This window comes from Camelina sativa, chromosome 4 (assembly GCF_000633955.1).
Source record: "Camelina sativa cultivar DH55 chromosome 4, Cs, whole genome shotgun sequence".
Taxonomy (NCBI): domain Eukaryota; kingdom Viridiplantae; phylum Streptophyta; class Magnoliopsida; order Brassicales; family Brassicaceae; genus Camelina; species Camelina sativa.
In genome coordinates, this window is record NC_025688.1 from 1,825,145 (window position 1) to 1,844,483 (window position 19,339).

Genomic DNA, 19,339 nt, shown 5'->3' on the forward strand with positions numbered 1-19,339 from the left:
TCCTACACAGCTACCCAATAGTCAATCTATCAGAAACTAAGCAGAGGATATAACTCTCTCATGTTCGAAAATACTATGCAACCAAGATGGAGGACCCGCTGTTACATAGGATTGAAGTCCACACTCACTTGTGACACCTTGAGCGATAAGAAAAGCTCCTCTTAGTTCTTGATCCCTCCACTTCCACATTCCACCTATTTACGAAACCTAATAACTTCAAAAGTTCACTTGATTCATAATTGAAGGATGGCCAAGCTTTTGGTCTCAAGACGCAACGAACCAGAGATGCAACTTCCATGGCTATGGTGACTTTGACACGTCGATGGCTTATTAGACAGTCAATTGCCCATTTGGTGACCAAAAAGTTTGCCTTGTCTTTGCTTTCCACATTGGTAAAAACTTTTCGACTGTGTAAGAGAACTTTCCCCCTTTCATCCCTCAAAACCCACACTCCTCCTGCAAGTTGGTTCCTTCTCGACCACGACACACCAACATTACATTTAACCCAAGATACGGGAGGTGGACTCCAAACTTCATTCCTTCTCGGCATTACCTCTAGTTCACATGTTCCATGTGTGATGTGTTGAGCCGCTACCGTTGTTATCTCCGGTAAAATCTCTCCATTTATATCCAACCTCTGAGCAATAAACCATTCCTCCACATCTTCATGAATTTTGTTCACCGAATCAGGAGCTGAGAAGGACTTTTCTTCAAAGAGGAAGATGTTTCTATTCTTCCAGATTCTCCATATGATCCAGGGAAAACTTTTCCTCAGCTGAGATGGCCAATGTTTGTTATCTCTGTTAATCAGTAAATGGTGAAGGTTCGAGTAAACAGATCCCTTGTCAAAGCCGAACTCAGGAGATGGGTAATATGAAAGAGCCCATACCTGTCTAGCACCAAAACACTGAAAGAGAACATGGTTTATTGATTCTTCTTGCTGACCACACAATTGACATCTATCTTCAAGCTGAATACCTCTGTTTTTAAGTTTGGAGATAACTGGTAGAGCTCCACTCAAGACTTTCCAAAGAAACACTTTAAGCTTGGGATCAGTATGTAGTTTCCAAACCTGTGCTTTCAGCTCATTTATCGAAGGCTGGAGATTTGCGTCATGGTGAAGTTCCTGATTGAATTGAGTATCAGCCACCCAATACGCAGATTTGACCGAGAAGTCTCCACTTTTATTGTGTTTCCACACAAAAAAATCCTCTTTGTCCACCACAGGTTTACTTTTCAGGATCCTCATAATGTCTAACGGAAGAAAGTGAAATTCCAGCTTTTGAACATCCCAATCCCTTCTCCCAAAGTCGATGAGTTCCTTTACATTTAGGTTAATGTCGATGATGGAGTTTTTTTATCCAAGGTGGTCTCATCTCTCCATCATCAACCCAAGGATCCATCCAAACCTTGAGAGAAGCCCCATTCCCTACTATGCGTTGCAGACCTTTTAGTAATAGCTCTCTACCAAAAAGGATACTTCTCCAGCCGAAGGAAGGTCGAGAACCTAACCTTGCTTCAAGAAAACCAGAGTTTGGAAAGTATCTAGATTTCAGAAGTTTGGAGAAAAGACAGTTTGGCTCCTGAAGTAATCTCCACGCTTGTTTGGCTAAAAGAGCCTGATTAAATAATCCAAGATCTCTGAAACCCATTCCTCCCCAGTCTTTTGGTAGACACATTTTCTTCCAACTAATCCAATGAATCTTGCGTTGATGGTCATTTGCAGTCCACCAATAGTTTGCGATTGCACTAGACAGGTTTGCACAAGTTGTCTTCGGCAGCTTGAAACAGGACATCGCAAAAATCGGTATAGCCAGAGCCACATATTTTATCATGATTTCTTTACCTCCCATCGAAAGAGTTTTGGCATGCCTACCCGAAACCTTTGCATTCAACCTATCTTTTATGTAGCTCAACATTTCAACTTTTGAGCCACTAAAATACTCAGGTAGCCCCAAATATTTAGCTGCTCCTTCTTCGTTGAAAATCCCCAGCACATTTTGAATGACCCCTTTTGTATTTTCCGGCACCTTGGATCCAAAAGAGATGGAGGATTTGGCTTGATTTATTTCATGACCAGTAGCCTTCCCATAGGTAGTTAAGATCGACTGCAACTCCAAAGCTTGAGCCGAGGTGGCTTTACACATAAAGAGGTTGTCATCAGCGAATAGCAAATGGTGAAGAACCGGTCCATCTTCATGTAGACTTATACCAGATAGTCTACCTTCAACTTGAGCCTTATTGAGCAAATGGGATAACCCCTCAGAGCACAAGACAAAGAGGAAAGGTGACAGGGGGTCACCCTGTCTCAGGCCCCTTTGTGGTTTAATGAGACCATGCGGCTGATCATTAATAAGAACTGAGAAAGTTACCGTGGATACAAAGAACATTATCCAATCAACCCATTTGACTTGGAACCCAAGAGCGAGTAACATGGATCTGAGACAAGACCATTCCACTCGGTCAAAAGCTTTGGACATGTCTGACTTGACGGTCATGAATTCAGAAGAGACCCCCGGTATAGTATGTAAACTGTGAACTATCCCGTGGGCAACGAGGATATTGTCAGAAATAAACATATCCGTGACAAAGGCAGTCTGATTCTCAGATACTATAAGAGGAAGCAGAGGTTGAAGTCTTTTAGCCAGGATCTTCGAGATCACTTTGTAAAGAACCGAGCAAAGACTGATAGGTCTCAGATCTTTCATCAATGTAGGGTTAGGAATCTTGGGGATTAAACAGAGGTGAGTGTAATTCCATTCTTCTGGAAAAATTCCTTCTTCAAAGAACAGATTTACTTCTTTAGTTACTTGATCACCTATAATGTCCCAGTAATGCTGGAAAAAAGTTGCCGACATGCCATCAGGGCCAGGAGCACTCGACGGTTTGATGGAGAACATTGCCTCTTTGATTTCCTCTTTGGTAACCTCTTTGACCAAATCGTCGTTCATGGTTTGAGAAACCCGCGATAGAAAGTCAGAGAACCAGGAAGAAAAGGGAGTCGGGTTGGAAGAGGTGAATAAGGTCTGAAAATAATCAATGGCCACTGCTCCTTTTGCTGCTTCAGACTTTTGTTCAACTCCATACTTGTCCACCAGGAACTTAACTCTCCGTCTAGACCTGTTTTCTTTTACCGAGGCATGGAAGAATCTTGAGTTTCGGTTCCCACTTCTTAACAACTGATACATGCTTCGTTGTCTCTAAAAATTTTCATCTTCCTGATAGGCTGCTGCTAGCTCTCGTTTTAAATTACTGACTACCATCGCTCGAGGAAATGAAGATGAGATATTTCTAGTTCCGATTCCAACTGCGTGATGTTCTCTTTTGCATTCGGATTATTATTCCTTTTCCAGGCACTGAGGGTTTTTCTGCACAATCTTAATCTTTGAGAGACACTACTTGCAGCTCCTATAGAAATATTCCCCCAATCTTGAGCGATTGCTTCTTCCACATTTGGTTTGTAAAGCAAGCGACTGTCAAACCTAAAATGTCCTCGATACTCCTCTTGAGAGTCCATCAGTTTCAATAGATCCTCTCATATCCATGAAACGTTGGTTAGAAGCCGAGAAAAGAGAGAACCATTCTTTATTACCAAAAACTCTATCCAAACGACTTTGGATCCATAAATCATACCGCTTCCCTGCCCAAGTAAACCAATTACCTTTGCTAGCAAGTTCCACCATGTCACAAGTTTAAAGCATTTCTGAGAAGGGTTTGAAATTTGAGTCACATCTTCTGGGGCCTCCAAGTTTTTCTCCATTGTGGAGGATATCATTGAAATCACCAGGGATACACCACTGATCCTTACGACCAACTCTAATTCTGCTCAATCTCTCCCAATTTCTGTTCGTTTTTAAAGACTGGATCACCATATATACACGATACAAAAAACGAAACTGCTCCAAATTGAACTTGAAAATCCATCAGGTTTTTATCTACAAACTTAAAATCCACCTGAACTCCGCTTTTAATAAAGAAGGCTAAACCACCACTTTTTCCAACTGGTTCAACCGTGAAGACCCTCTCATAACCAAGCCAAACTTGAAGATCTACTAACACATTCCTACTGTGCATAGTTTCCATTAGGAATAAAATCTCAGGCTAATGGTTTTTACGCATTTCTTTGAGATGATGAATTGTCAAGTCTTGAGACCGTCCCAAGTCTTGACGATTCCAACTTATTAAGTTCATTGCGCTTTGGGCAATCTCTCCTGTGGGATTACCTCTAAGGGGTTTAGCTTAGAAGATTTCGCAGAGCTTGATCCCTCATCAACTGCTTTTTCATTTTTCTTTTACCAGTCGCTAACCCGAGCTTAAGATTTTGGAGACTACCAGCTCTCGAGGTCTCCAGTGGTTTGGCCTTTCTAGTGCTTTTTGAAGGTCTTTTTCTTGGTGCAGGCTTTTTGGGCTTAATCCCGGAAGAACCAGCTCCTAAAGAACCAGTTCTGAAAACCGTTGGATTAACCTGAAAAGGCTGGGATAGAGCAAAGAAGGTCACCGGTTCTTGGAGGGAAAGGGGAGAGAAAGGCTCCAGGTTCCAAGATTGACTGTCTTCAAGTGCAGGGTGCATCATCGACTGAGTTGCACTACATACTCTTTCCGAGTTCTCCAGATTAATCGCTACATTCTCGTAACTAAAAACCATTCCTTTGTCCTTATTCACATCCGAGTGAACTATTGGTGGTGGCTCAAGGCGTAGGACAGATTTCTGAAGAATGGGGTCCTTTTCTACTTCACTTACTGATTTAATAAATTTATCTCTTCGAAGTAGCCTTTTTGTTGCATCTGAGACCAATAGATATTGTCTCATGCCTTCTAATACATCCGCTGCTATCTTTGGTCTTCCAGTAGCAGCATCGATACCGACTTGGTCTTCCTTCAAAACACCAAAGAGTGGGTCAGATTCTTTGGTAAGTAAGGGCTTTTTCTTTTTTTCCACAGGTAGATCCATACGTCTAGCATCCGCAGTATCCTGTCTTTCCTTTATAAGCAGAGGACATTAGTCTCGTTCATGTGTTAGCCTCTGACAATTATAGCACCACTTTTGAATGCGCTCATACTGAAACCTAACTTCGGCTGATCCTCCTTTTGGTAGATTGATGATTTTGGATCTTCGTAGGGGTCTGGCCACATCAAAAAGAACTTTAACTCGCACAAACTCTTGTAGATGCGGTTGTTCCGGGTCGAAAGCAACTTCAAGAACTTGACCAATCAACTCTCTGAGCGCTGTGATAGCTTTTTTGGTGTAATAGTTGATGGGTAGATTCCAGATCTGCACCCAAATCGAGATGAACTGGAGGTAATTTACCGGCGGGAACTCTTACCATTTATCCACAACTAATGACCACTCATTGAAGGTGTGGGCATATTTGTTCAACACATCTTGTAAATCATATTCTGAATTGAAGATGAACTGAAACTTTTCCTTAGTGAGAGCAATACCTTTGACTCGACCTTCTTTTTGCCATTTCATAGGCATGTTGCAAAGAAGTTTGTTCATTGGCTGACTTTCAGGGTTCAGAACCCTTCCGACGAGGCTAAGCTCATTCCTCACTATTGAGGAGAATTCAGGCAGATCAGGTATATCAAAAGGCTTTTCCTTTTCTTCTTCAAAGACAGCCATGAGGACTTTATCCATTGCCGACGACATCTTTTAGACTTTTAAGATAAGAACACCGAAGAGCAAGACATAAACCCTAATTCGCAGAATAGATCTAAGAAAATAAAGTAACTTTGGAAGCTGAAATGGAGAAATCTTGGAATAAAAACGTGTAATAAACCACAAAGCTCTCTTCACAAATTAGTCAAAGACACTAATTGAGAAAGAGGGTCTTAAGTCCAAAAAAAGAAACTTGAGGTCAGTTATATTATATAACTATCGGTTTGATATTTATGTTTTACCGCGAGATTTCTTTTATATTATATAATCACAACTCATTTGGCCAATAATATTATGGCCTCCCTTGGTACATGACTTTTAAGATTTTTTAAATAGAATAAATTAGAAATAAAAGATATATAATTTTCTTTTATAAATAATAAAAGCATTGGCATCTAGTTGAGGAGGTGTTGGGATGATTTGTAACATCTCTGTGTGAATATCAAAAACTATGAGTTTAGTTTTCGTTGATGGATCTCCTTCTCCATCTCCTGTGAGCCAGTAGAGTGATCCGTTTCCAAACACTGGCCTTTGATTATACAAGATGTGATGATGATCAAGAGGAGTAGTATTCACGAATCTCCATTTTTTTCCTCTAAATCTAAAACCTCACATCTTACCTTCTTCTTGCTAAGTGTAGTGGAAGCAGGAAACTTATTATACAGCCAAACTAGTTTATATCTCCTGGTAACGCAGTCTTTCCCAAATCCAAACCGAGTAAAGAATATGAATGGAACTGGCTCCTTCTCCGTATACTCTATAAGAAGTTTCTGAATTTTCGCTAGAGGGAGTGTTGAAAACATTGTTGTGGCCGGATTATCACTTCCACTGTTATCGTCATGTCGTAAATGCAGACAAGGCCATCGCAGCTCTCGGAAATCTCGAGAAACCCCCTGAACTCTCTGAATTCCAAACTCTCTTTATCTTCCACAGAAGCAGACGTTGTCCCCAAAGCCAATGACTGTAAAAGAGAGCTTTGGCTGCACGATCTACCAAATCATCACAGACAAAAAGGAGTTTAGGATCTTGTGTTTGCTGATGAGACATGTGTCTTTCCTCGAAACCCTTCGACCTGATCAGAGTTCTCCAGTGTTTTGACACAAATTGGAATCTGAGGAGCGATGTCACCGGGAGCTTTACTAGGATTTCTTCGACGATATCGTTAGGTATATGAATCTCCTCAGACTCTCTTCTTGTTTTTCTTCTTCGTTTGACTTGTCTTCCTAAGAGCAACAAAGCAGCTTGTTTGATTGTAAAGAGTTTCTGATTCTTCTCAACCGAAGCCATCTCTCTTCTTCTTATTCTCTGATATAGCATTTGGGAGTTGGCATTTGGCACGTGTGGAGAGGATAAAAAAATTGAGTCACGTGCAAATAATGGTGAGTTGTACTGATGAGCTGTGAAGTCGAGAAGGTCGGTTGCAGAAATGTCAACGTCACGGCGGTTAATAAACATTAACAGTGTTAACGATATTAGTAGTATAAAGAGCAAGTGTTAGCTCTCCTTCTTATCTACGAAATAATCTGGGTTTGTAAAACTTTTTAACAATTTGTTTCTCATCGTTTAGCCGGTTTCTCTCTCGAGATTCTTGCTGGTGAGATGACGTTGTTGCGTTTTCTATGAACGTTGTATCGTTTATCATTTCTATCTTTGGTTATTTGTTGCGTTATTGATTATCGTTATCATTGGTATCAGAGCTAAGCGAATCCATGGAAACGATGGCGGTGGAAACGAGATCTCAGCTTACTCGAGCTGACGAGGTGTTGGAAACGGGTGGATCGGTGGTTCCAGTGACGGAAACTACACTGAGTTCTGAGATCGCTCATGTACTTGATCGAACTTCAGCTTTAGAAGTTGCAATTGCTGAACAAAATAAAAAAAATTGATGCAAACATCGCCGATATTTTTGAAATGGTGAAGATGAGGCCTGGACAACAACCCTCATCCAGTGGAAAACAAATCAGTGATGGTGGAGCACCGGTAATATCGACAACGCCGGAGCACTTGGTGGAGAGTTCTGATCGTAGCAGAGGAGATGGATCGAGATATCAAAGCAGAGGTAATGGGTCGGGTTATCAACACAGAGGAGATGGTTCGGGTAATCAAAACAGAGGTGATGGATCAGGTTATCAGAATCACTACTCGGGGTTAACTCGGGTCGGGAAGGTCGATTTTCCCAGATTCAATGGAGAACGCATATCAGAGTGGTTTTTCAAGGTGGAGGATGTTTTCTCTCTTGATTTCACCCCTGAAGATTTCAAGATGAAGATGGCAGCAATGCATTTCGATGGTCATGCAGCGGCTTGGCACCAATCTTTGGTCCAAAACCCCATTGGGAAGAAACGTTTTGCAAGATTGGACGTCTTATAAGTTGTTGTTACAGGAGCGTTTTGAAGATGTGCTGGATGATCCGATCGCTGAACTTAAACAGCTACAAGAGACGTATGGTATTGTAGACTATCATCAGCGGTTTGAGTTGATTCGGAACATGGTGACTCTATCTGAAGATTATCTGATGAGAGCTTACTTGGCGGGACTCAGGTTGGACACACAAATGCATATCTACATGTTTCAACCCCAATCAGTTCGTCAATGCTTGTTGTTGGGACGATTGTATGAGAAGGCTCACCCTCAACAGAAAAGTAGTGGGTGGTCATCACCAAAGTCAAATGCTGGAAGTTCTTTGGTAAAAAAACCATGTCACAGTGAAGCAAATAAGTCATGCTAATTCGGAGGAAACTAGTCTTCAGGCACCAAAGAATATGAGGTTTCTGTCTCAAGAAGAAATGAGTGAGAGGCGAGCCAAGGGGTTATGTTACATCTATGACGAGAAGTACACTCCCGATCACTATTTGAAGCACAAGAAATCTGAAGTTTTTATGATTGAAGTGGAGGATGAAAATGGTGAATGGAAAAACTCGAAGGTCATTAATGGAAGAAGAGAAGGATACACCCATGGTATCGATCAGTGCTGTTTCAGGTGTTCAAGATTATCGAACACTGAAGGTGAGAGGGGTTCATGGGAAGAAGGTTATGTTTATTCTGTTGGATACTGGTTCAACTCATAACTTCATGGATCCACATACGGCTAAAACTCTAGGTGTGGCATTGCAATCTGCAGGAATAACTCGAGTGACCGTTGCTGATGGGAGTAGACTCGGAGTACAGGGGAGGGTGTCACAGTTTAACTGGTCATTCCAAAGCACTCCTTTCAAGGATGATTTCATGATAATACCATTAGGAGGATGTGATATGGTTCTAGGTGTCCAGTGGTTGGTTCCCTTAGGCGATATGACGTGGAATTTGCAGAAGTTAGAGATGGGATTCTGGTGGAAGAATCAGAGAATTTTACTTCATGGAATAAAACCAGGTGCAGTACGAATGGTGAAAGCCTCAAAATTCAATAAAACTCAGGAGATATAAGTGGTTCAAATTTCTATGATTAGCGCTCAAAAGGTCGCATGACAAGAAGATATGATGTTATTTGCTATAGAGACGAGTCATAATGAGAATGCTACCAATGTTGCGGTTTTACAGCTGAAGCAGACTTACTCTGATATATTTGAGGAACCAACAAGTCTTCCTCCATTCAGAGACAGCTTTAATCACAAAACTGTTATGAAGGAAGGGTCTGATCCAGTTAATCAGCGACCTTATCGTTATGCCATTTATCAAAAGGATGAAATTAATAGGATTGTTCAGGATCTGCTGAAGGCTGGTACCATTCGAGTAAACTCTAGTCCCTTTTCTTCTTTGGTGGTGTTACTAAAGAAAAAAGATGGAACATGGAGGTTGTGTGTGGATTATAGGGGACTGAATGGGTTGACTATCAAGAATAGATTTCCTATTCCGCTGATTTAGGACTTATTGGATGAGTTGGGAGGTTCTGCAGTGTTTTCTAAAATCGATTTAAGGGCTGGTTATCATCAGGTTAGGATGGAACATGTGGACGTGCATAAGACGGCTTTCAAAACGCACAATGGCCATTTCGAATATCTGGTTATGTCCTTCGGTTTAAAAAATGCACCTACAACATTTCAAGGTCTGATGAATTCGGTTTTCAAGAAGTTTCTGCGCAACTTTGTTTTAGTCTTCTTCAATGACATATTGGTTTATAGTTATACTATGACGAACCATGTTAGTCATAGTATAAACAAGTTATTTGCCAAGGAGAGTAAATGTGCATTCGCAACAGTAAAAGTTGAGTATTTGGGAAACTTTATTGCTGCTGGTGGTGTGTCTACGGACCCTGCCAAAGTCAACGCTGTTGCTGAATGGCCAACACCTGCTAATGTCAAACAATTAAGAGGATTTTTGGGATTAGCTGGTTACTACATACGTTTTGTCAAGAATTTTGGGACAATTGCACGACCATTAACTTTTTTAACAAAAAAAAATTCATTTGGGTGGACAAAAGAAGCTACTGAAGCGTTTACTAGCTTGAAGAGTGCTTTGTACAATGCACCGGTCTTAGCTCTTCCTGAGTTCGACAAACCGTTTCTTGTTGAAACTGATGCTAGTACCAAGGGGATTGGAGCGGTACTGATACAAGAAGGACATCCCTTGGCGTTTATAAGTCGACACTTGAAGGGTAAGCAGCTTAACTTGTCTATCTATGAGAAAGAGCTATTAGTTGTGGTCTTTGCAGTACAGAAATGGCGTCACTACTTGTTGCCTAATCACTTTGTTATTAAAACAGATCAAAAAAGTCTCAAATATCTTCTCGAGCAACGGTTGAATACACCAATACAGCAGTAGTGGCTTCCCAAATTGCTGGAATTTGATTATGAGATTCAGTATAGGCAAGGGAAAGATAACGTAGCTGCAGATGCGCTTTCTCAAGTGGATGGTGCAGAGGTACTTCACATGGCTATGTCAGTACTAGAATGTGATCTGCTTAAGGATATTCAGAGTCATTATGAAACTGATACGGAGTTAAAACAACTCATTACTGAGCTCTCTTCGAATCCAAACGCCAAGAAGCATTTTTCGTGGGTATAGTCTGTGTTAAGGAGGAAAAGCAAGATTGTCGTCCCTAACGATCAGCAACTCCATGATTTCATCTTACAATGGATGCATTGCTCGGGTTCTGGGGGACATTCAGGCAGGGACGCTACATATCAGAAGGTTAAGGGGTTGTTCTATTGGCGTGGAATGGCAGTTGATATTCAAAATTATATAATAAGTTACACTATATGCCAACAATGTAAGTACGATACAGCGACTTATCCTGGTCTACTTCAACCTCTGGAGATTCTTGAAGCAATTTGGACCGATCTTTCTATGGATTTCATTGATGGGTTGCCTGAATCTTCTGGTAAGACTGTCATATTTGTTGTGGTGGACAGGTTAACAAAGGCAGCTCACTTTATGGCTTTGGCACATCCATATACTGCAATGTCGGTTGCTCACGCATTGCTTGATACAGTTTATATACTCCATAGATGTCCGCGTACCATTGTCAGTGATCGTGAGACGGTTTTCCTTAGCACATTTTGGCGGGAGTTGTTTGCACTACAAGGGGTGGAGTTGAATTTCTCCAGTGCGTATCACCCACAGAGTGACGGGCAGACCGAAGTGTTGAACCGTTGTCTAGAGACATACCTCCGTTGTATGTGCAGTGATCGTCCCCATCTTTGGTGTCAATGGTTACCTCTCGCTGAGCTTTGGTACAATACTAATTTCCACACTGCAACTCAAATAAGTCCTTTTGAAGCGGTTTATGGTCAAGCTCTTCCAATACATCTTTCATACTTGCCTGGTGAATCGAAGGTGGCTGTTGTAGCACGAAGTTTGGAGGAGAGGGAACGTATGTTGTTGATCTTGAAGTTCCATTTATTGAGAGCTCAACACAGGATGAAGCAGTTTGCTGATTCTAATCGTTCTGAACGGGAATTTGCTATTGGTGACTCTGTTTTTGTGAAGTTGCAGCCATATCGTCAAGGTTCAGTGGTAGTCCGTAAGAGTCAGAAGTTGTCTCCTAAGTACTTCGGACCTTATAAGGTGGTTGATCGTTGTGGTAAGGTCGCGTACAAACTGATGTTGCCTGAAGGTTCCATGGTGCACCCTGTGTTCCATGTTTCCCAATTAAAAGCGGTAGTAGGTAATGTGCTCACTTCGACTCAACTACCGTATGTGGTTGTTGATGTTCTTCTCAAGGAACCTGTGATTATCTTGGACCGGAAGATGGTTAAGAGGCAAGGACGAGCTGCAACAATGGTATTGGTACAGTGGACAAACGAGATTGAAGATGAGGTAACGTGGGTACCTATTTGACTTGCAGAAGAAGTTTCCAGCTTTTGAACCTTTTGGTCAAGGTTCTTCGAACAGGAGAGCTTTGATATAACATTTGGGAGCTGGCATTTGGCACTTGTGAAGAGGATAAGAAGAATAGAGTCACGTGCGAATAATGGTGAGCTGTACTAATGAGCTGTGAAGTCGAGAAGGTCAGTTGCAGAAATGTCAACGTCACGGCGGTTAATAAACGTTAACAATGTTAACGATATTAGTTATATAAAGAACAAGTGCTTGCTCTCCTTCTTATCTACAAAATAATCTGGGTTTGTAAAACTTTTTAACAACTTGTTCCTCATCGTTTAGCCGGTTTCTCTCTCGAGATTCTTGCTGGTGAGATGATGTTGCTGCGTTTTCTATGAACGTTGTATCGTTTATCATTTCTATCTTTAGTTATTTGTTGCGTTATTGATTATCGTTATCACCCTCATGAATTCATTGTGCTCTCAATTTATAACCCCGTGTCTTGCCTTCTCCTGCCCAAATTCGATTTCCCAATTTCAGGAGGAACTGGTTAAAATCAGTTTCGAGGAATTGGGGAATATAAAAACCGACAAAACATAACCTTAACACTTATGTTTTTTTGACACATCTTGTACGAATCCTAAAGAATTGGGCCTAACTAAACGAACCCACATATCCCTTTTCCTTTCCTCGACAAAACTTTTATTTTTTTCTTTCTTTATATTTCTTTCATGTTTGCACATTATTTAAAGCAATAAGACAATTTAAAGAAATAAGTATTTCTCCCGTGAGTATAGTTTAAGAAAAAATATATATATTAGAAGACAATTTAATTATACTAACATAATATTTTAAATAAATTATATCTTTACTACTAAACAAATGTTATTTTGAGGGTTATTATTTATAAAAACATGAAAGAAATTTAAAAAATATTTTTTAAAAAATAAATTTCTAAATAAATGTTGTAATCCATCGAAGAAGCCACACATTAATTGTTAAATCCATCGAAGAAAAACAAAAGCAAGGTGTATGTTGATCCCAAAATAAACAGAGATACTATAACTACAATTTCATGAACATAAAAAAAATGGAAGACTAACCTGAACCTTGGTTTCGATCTAGAGATGAGTCTTTCTCGTTTTCTCCATGGCCAGAGTTTCTTAAACAATAAATGAATGGTGTTGACTAAAATTTACGGCAAAATCCAAGCTTGATTTGCAGTTGCAGAGATGTTTGCACTCATAAAAATATAAATTGTGTGACTGTAGAAAACTAAGTATGAAATGTTTCTTGTTTATAGTGAATACAAATACATATAAAAAGGTTAATATATAAAAAGTGTGCATGAAAAAACATATAGAATAGGTTTTAGTTTGTTTTGGAATTAAAAAAAAATACCACAATAATATCAGACTGTTATAATGATTATGAATATAAAGTTTATAAATTATTTTATACCATCATTAATGATGATGATAAAAATACAAATTATTGTTATTATTGAAATGGATCTTAAAAGAGAAGGAAAAAATAAATATAATTAATTTATAAAAATAAATATGTAAAATATGTATATAAAAACTTGAGAAATTGTTAGAAATATTCTATAAATGGATATTTCTAACAATTTCTATAAACAAACATTATGCAATTGAACAAGCTAAACATGTTTTATAACTATCGAATAGTAAGATTAAACAACAAAATCGATCCGGAAAGGCAAAGGAAAATGGCGGCTAGGGTTTTGCTAAGGTGCTCAGGCGGCGATCTCATCTTCTTACACTAGCAACCTTAGATCTCTTTCGGCAGTTTGGTTTTGCCTTTTTTTGCTGTTCATTAGGCCTTTGTGGCTTCGTTTACTCCGTTGTAAAATACAGATCTGGACAGTCAGCTACACTTAGTTTTCAGATCTGTTTTGTGGTTGAGAGTTGCGTCTGGTCCTAAAAGCTTGCAGTCATGAATCGACCAAGGAAAAAAAAGGAGCTGTCTCTTATGGACGAACTAAGGGAACGAAATCTGCTCAACGAAGGCGAAGAGGCAGAAATCCCAGATCTCCAAAATAACGATTTGATAGAGGAGAACTCGATGAGCGTGGTTGTTTGCTGTCTGAACCCTACAACTCATAAGGTTGGGGGATTAGTTAAAGCTCTACCTGCTATCTGGGGTCTTGATGATAGGGTTCGTGGAAGAGGAGTGGGAGATAACCGGGTCCAGTTTATCTTTGAAACGGAAGGTGACCTTTATCATGTCTTGTTTAGAGGTCTGTGGTTTGTTAATGGGTGGATAGTCTTGCTTGATCAATGGAAACCCAATCCAGGACCAGATTTTCTCAACAAAATCCTCTTCTGGGTTCGCATAAGGAACATACCTATTCATTTCTTAAAGAAGAAGGCAATGGAGAGTATTATTGAGCCTCGGGGCAAAGGTGAAGTGATTGAGCTACATGCAAAAAATTCAAACTCGTTGGAATATGTGAGAGCTAGGGCTTGGTATAAGGCGGATGAACCGCTTGAGTTTGTCAAGAATGCAAGATTCTCTACGGGAGAAGTGTTCAAAGTGGAACTTGAATATGAAAAGCTCCTGAAGGTATGCTTCTTGTGTATGAGGCTCACACATGATCAATCAAACTGTCCTATGTTGGTACAGAAATCAGCTTCAAAACGAGGAAATAGGAAAGATTATCCGAATGTTGCTAGAAGTATAAAAGGAAGGATGTCCAGCTGATGGATAACAAGGTTGCACCTGTGAATTCTGAACCCCCTATTCCTAGTAAGAAAGCAAAGGATAGGTTGCAATGGCCTGGAGGTCATGAGCATAGGCAATAGACTATAGCTGTCCAGGAGTGGAGACCAAAGGGGTTAGTAATCCAGCAGGACATGGTAGAGGAAGGTATAGCGGAAGGTATAACGAGGGGAGATGGACCGAAGAGTTCAGGAGAATCCATTTGCTCTCCTTCAAAGAAGAGACGTCTCAGTAATAGTGGGGAAAGAAAGTCGAAGAAAGCAAAAACTGGTGACACATCTTCTGTTTTTGAAAGATTGGGAAGTGGTGGAGATTCAGGAGGAAAGAAGAAGAATTCTCCCACTGTCTTTGATAGATTGGGTTTACATGCGGCTAGTTTGAGTCCTAAATCAGGAGCGTCTGCTTCGATATATTCTCATTCTGCTCATGTAGCAGCTTATCCGACGAATCATTCTGCTCAAGTAGCAGCTCAATCTTCAATTCTTTTCGGGGAATCTGGAGCTAATTTGAAAGAAGGGTTGATGTTTAATTCCAACCCTTCGAAATCAATATGAGAATATTGAGATGGAATTGTTATGGGTGGGAAATATCCCTACAGTTCGACACCTGAGAGAAGTACGAGGTCGGTACTTCCCGGAGGTAACATTCCTCTGTGAGACCAAGAATAAAAGAGGTTCTTTGGAGAATGTTCTAAATCATTTGGGTTATTTTGATTTATTCACGGTGGAGCCAGTTGTAAGAGTGGGGGTTTGGCATTGATGTGGAGAGAATCTGTTTCGATTAAGGTCTTGCAGGCAGATAAGCGGATGATAGATACCTTGGTCAACTAGCAGGGTAAGGAATTTTACTTAACTTTGTATCTATGGTGAGCCAGTTCAAAGTGAGAGAGGTTTCTTATGGGAAAGGCTTTCTCGCATTGGGGTGACTAGAAGAGGCCCTTGGCTGCTAACGCGAGACTTCAATGAATTAGTTGACCCTTCAGAGAAGATTGGTGGTCCATTAAAGAAGGGATGCGACTTGTGTTGAATTTAGACAGATGCTCTCTATGTGAGGTTTGTGGGAAATAAAACACACTGGTTATCAATTTTCCTGGTATGGAAACATAAATGATGAGTTGGTGCAATGCCGGTTAGACAGGACAGTAGCTAACCAGCTTTGGATGGAATAATTCCCTCAAGCTCAGGCAGAGTATCTCCAAAAAGTGAGTTCGGATCATAGTCCACTTATTACGAGCTTGATGGGGGAAAAAGAAAGCAGTGGGCTGGCTTTAAGTACGATCAAAGATGAATATGTAGGGAAGGGTTTAAGGAGGTTATTTCTAACTTCTGGAATAGAAGGGGCTCGGTCTCTCATGAATCAATGATGCACAGGATTGCTGAATGCCGGAAGGAAATATCCAAATGGAAGAGAGAGAATCAGCCTAGGTCTGCAAGAAGGATTCATGCTCTTCACCATCAAATTGATCTGACTACTCGACAGCATCCTTTTAACAAACAAGAGTTAATCCGGCTCAAGAATGATCTGAATGTTGAGTATCATCATGAAGAGACGTATTGGAAGGATAAAAGTCGGCTCACGTGGCTCAACAATGGGGACAAGAACACAAAGAACTGCTGCAACAAAGAACAAAATGGCTCAAAATAGGATTCAAAGGCTTTTAGACGATGATGGCAAGGCATGGTTTGCAGACATTGACTTGGGTCGGTTGGCAGAGAGATATTTTAGACTCTTATTCACCTCTGAGGACGTAGGGCATAAAGTTACGGATAAACTGTGGAGGGGTAATGACCAATTATTAAAGGAGGTAACCTCGACAGAAGTCAAACGTGTTGTTTTTGATATTAATCCGAGTAAAAGTCCTGGACCTGATGGCATGACAGGACACTTTTATCAACAGCACTAGGACGTATTGGGAGAACATTTGTTAATGCTGATTCAAGGTTTCTTCCATTCAGGCAGTATGGATAGAAAGATGAATAAGACCAATATCTGTTTGATTCCAAAGAAGCTGAAAGCAGAGAGACTGACTGAGTTTTGGCCAATTAGTCTTAGTAATGTAGTGTACAATCGGCTCAAGAAGGTGTTGCCTGGAGTGGTGTCAGAAACTCTAGCTGCTTTCATTAAAGGGAGACTAATCACGGATAACATTCTTGTAGCACATGAGCTTCTCCATGCATTGGATTCACCAAACAAATGTTCAGAGGAGTTCATAGCCATATAAACCGATATATCTAAAGCGTTTGATAGAGTAGAATGGTCATTTCTACAAGATGCTTTGAAGCTGCTGGGCTTCTCAGAGAAATGGATTGGACTAATCATGGCTTGTGTGGGAACAGTAAATTATCAGGTGTTAATCAATGGAACACCTCATGGAGAAATCAATCCGACTAGAGGCTTGCGTCAAGGAGACCCTTTGTCTCCTTACTTATTCGTCCTGTGCTCAGAAATACTGGTACGTATGCTGCAAGAGGCGGAGAGTGAAGGTAAGATCACAGGGCTCAAAGTCGCTAGAGGTGCTCCTCCAGTCTCTCATCTCCTATTTGCGGATGATAGCATTTTTTATTCCAAAGAGAATGATGAAGAACTTCAACATTTGATCAGTATTTTGGACGAATATAGCTTAGCATCAGGTCAGCGCTTTAACTACCAAAAGTTCAGTATCTATTTCGGGAAGCGAATACCTCAGGAGAGATGCGACCTTATAAAAACCTTATCAAGCATCACTGAGGAGGGGGGAGAAGGCTTCTATTTGGGTTTACCCGAGACTTTTGGTGGTTCCAAGATTACTAACTTAAGCTTCCTCAAGGAGAGATACAACAAAAAGTCTCAAGTTGGCAGACAAATTTCCTTTCTTTTGGTGGTAAAGAGATTCTCCTAAAGGCGGTAGCAATGGCATTGCCTACTCACACAATGTCATGTTTTAAGCTACCAAAGAAATTTTGTCAGTAGTTAGTATCAATTATGGTTGATTTTTGGTGGAGCAATAATCAGGAGTCAAGAGGCATGCATTGGAAAGCCTGGGAAGACCTTAGCAAGCCAAAAAACGAAGGAGGACTGGGATTTAAGGATGTTGAAGCTTATAATGTTGCTCTCCTAGGTAAACAACTTTGGCGAATGTTGACTTGTCCTGACTCGCTTTTGGCAAGGGTATTTAAGAGTCGTTACTTTCGTAACTCGAACCCTCTATTGGCAAAGCTTGGCTCCCGACCTTCTTTTGCTTGGAGTAGTATCCATGCATCACAAGAACTGCTGAAACAAGGTGCAAGAGCCATAATTGACAATGGAGAATCTGTGGACTTATGGCATGACCAATGGCTTCACTCCAAACCTGCTCGGAGTATCCAACAGGTTAACATTGTTCACCCAGATTTGCACTCTTCAGTCTCAAACTTGGTGAAGGTTAAAGATATAATGGAGGAAGATAGATGGACTTGGAGACGGGATCTTTTGGACATGCTCTTTGACGGGGAAGATAGGAATTTAATTGAGAACATACAGCTTGTTGGAGGTAATAGGGCAGATGGTTATACTTGGGATTATGCAAGAACAGGACAATACTCAGTAAAGTCTGGATATTGGGTTCTCACCCAGATTATTAAAGTACAGAAAAGTCCTCAGGAAATGTCCCAACCTAGTCTAAATCCTCTCATCAGCCAGGTATAGAAAACAAAAGCAAGTCCAAAGTTACAACATTTTCTCTGGAGATGTCTTTCTAATTGTCTCTCAGTGGCAAAAAATTTGTCATACCGTCACCTATCTCGAGATGCATACTGTGCAAGGTGCCCTCATGAAGAAGAAACGACGAATCATCTTTTGTTTCAATGCACTTATGCCAGGTAGTTTTGGGCATTATCCCTTGTTCCAGCACCTCCAAGAGGAAGTTGGTCTGACTCTCTTTATGCAAATATGCACTATGTCCTGAATGTTGCCTTGTTTTATCCGCAAAGAGATGATCTGGATAAGATTGTACCCTGGATGCTATGGAGACTTTGGAAATCTCGTAATGAGTTCACCTTTAAAGGCAAAGATTTTAACGCCCAACATACAATGGTGAAGGCATTGGAGGATGCTGATGAATGGTATCAGCGAAATGGGAATAATGAAGCACCTAATGGACATCCTGCACCGAGAAGGAATGAAGTTGTTAAGTGGGAACCTCCCCCAAGAGAGTGGGTCAAATGTAATACCAATGGAGCTTGGAGTAGAGAAGATACAATAGGTGGCACGGGATGGGTCCTTCGTAGTGAAAGTGGAGATGTTTTTTGGATGGGAGCATAGGCAATTCGATGTGCAAGATCAGCGATGGAAGTAGAGTTGGAAGCAATGCGAGGGGCAATACACTAAATGAACCGTTTGAATTTTACAAGGATTATCTTTGAATCGGATTCTTTGGGCTTGGTTAATTTGTTAAACAGTGAGGAGATCTGGCCAATATTTGCACTCTACGATATAAAAAGTCTGCTCTCTTCCCAGCAGGACTTCAAAATTGTGTATGTCTCAAGAGTTTGTAATCGTGTAGCTGATCGGGTAGCAAGGGAATCTCTCTTTTGGGAGTTATGATCCTAAGTTATACTCAACAATGCCTTTATGGATTAGGCATTTTGTATTGGTGGATAAACAGAGTGTAACTTGTTAGGTGAATGAAAGTTGATGTTTTGAAAAAAAAAAAAAAAAAAA

The 19,339-nt window shown here is 40.5% G+C and overlaps 1 pseudogene; it reads right to left on the minus strand.

The window, feature by feature from the left end:
• Positions 5,321-6,946, minus strand: LOC104783455 (annotated as a pseudogene).